The sequence below is a fragment of the Gymnoscopelus microlampas genome (genome assembly GCF_963454915.1).
Source record: "Gymnoscopelus microlampas genome assembly, chromosome: 17".
Lineage (NCBI taxonomy): Eukaryota > Metazoa > Chordata > Actinopteri > Myctophiformes > Myctophidae > Gymnoscopelus > Gymnoscopelus microlampas.
Genome location: NC_139954.1, coordinates 15,886,131 through 15,887,921, shown reverse-complemented (window position 1 = coordinate 15,887,921; position 1,791 = coordinate 15,886,131).

Below are 1,791 nucleotides of genomic sequence, written 5' to 3'. Positions count from 1 at the left end.
CCTTCATTAGTATCATTGGTAACACTTGTGAAGGAAGTAAGAAGAGGTCCAATTTCTTTCCAATATGGCTGCTGTGCATAGAGCCTATCAAGCTTGACTAGAAGAACCAGGAGATATGACCACATTACCCCTGTTCTTCTTGCCTCACTGCACTGGCTACCATTGGCGTTCAGAATTGAACGCCAATTGAACGGACTTGCACCTGTTTATATTTTTTGACCTCCTGTCTCCTCACATACCCGCCCGTAATCTTAGATCAGCAGACAAACTTTTACTTGACCCTCCCAACACAAGGCTCGTGACGGAAGGTGACAGGGCAATGAGGGCATGCTGCTAGGGTTCCATTTCTGTGGAAGCGACTACCGCTGGAAATTAGACAGTCCACCTTTAAAAGTCTTTTAAAAACTCATTATTATGTAATGGCTTTTAGCTAGAAGGAATTTACAGCTAGTTTCTGCTTTCACTCTTATTTTTGTATTGTTCCTTTTTTTTTTACTGTACGTATGTGAAGCACCTTGTAAACCTGTTTTTGAAAAGTGCTATACTGTATAAATTAAGTTTATTATTATTTTATTACACACCAACCCTCACAAAGGATCAGGCTAAACATTGAAGCACCCAAGCGTCTTCATTGCACACTTATCCTGAAACCTACGCCACTCACTTAAAGGGGAATACCACTAATTTTCAACATTGAACTATGTCTTTAATACCCCTTAGAGCTGTTGTGTGGAAATAAGAAACCCCCCCCCCCCCTTATATGTTGCCTAGAACTAGATAATTCATTGAGGTCATGTGATCAGTGCCATACGCAAGGTGTACTTTTGGCTGAGGGGGCGGAGCACAACAGCTCTAAGGTGTATTAAAGACACAGTTCAATGTTGAAAATGAGTGGTATTCCCCTTTAAGCTGCCCTTCATTCTGTTTTTAAAGGGGACATTTTACAATGGGATGTGAAGTGAAATTCCTCCTGTCACTAAAACTGGAAGTTGCTACTGCTCATTGTTACGCTTATGCTTAAGAATTGGAGCATAATGTTAACGAATGCAGAGGAAAAATCTGAAACCCAAGGAGGCTTACATTTTAATCACTTGCCACCCCTATTTTGGGTATGTCATTATAGGCTTTTTTGCTTTGTTTGTTTTGTTTGACAAAGTATACAATGGGCTCAAGCGGCTAAAACATAGAAGATAATGAATTGGAAATTGCACTTAACAGAATTGTCAGGTACATAAAAGAATCTTTTGAGATGATTTTCTGGTGGGAAGCAGCAAAGTGGAACTGTGTGTGCAGTTTAGTTTTGCAACAGTTAATCAAACTAATTGATTTAATTGGTTATAAAAACAAATTGATCAATTTTAATAAAAGTTAGCAATTAATGAAACATTAATGGAGCTCTCATTCAAATTGTTTTGAAAGTAGCGAAAATAGTTGACTATTGCTAGTGTCATGCAACACTGTTGTACAACAAAGTATTAAATAGGGCTAGTCAATTAGTCAATTATAGAAAAATGTATTAGAATATCGTCTCTGTCGGGTGGAAACCTCATACTGTATGTCCAAAACTGTTAATTTTCAGGATTCAAATAAAAAAATAGCAAAAGCTGCAGATCTAGAAGCTCAAAACGTGGCGAAACTGGCGATTCGCGCTCCGTTTCGAGCTTGTGGATTTGATGCTTTTGTGTGATGCTGTAGTATGATCAAGTAGGGCATTAATTTATGAAGAAAACGTTAAATGGAGATAAGAGGCTCGGCAGCAACGCTGTTTAGGTCTATTAAAAAATAAAACGC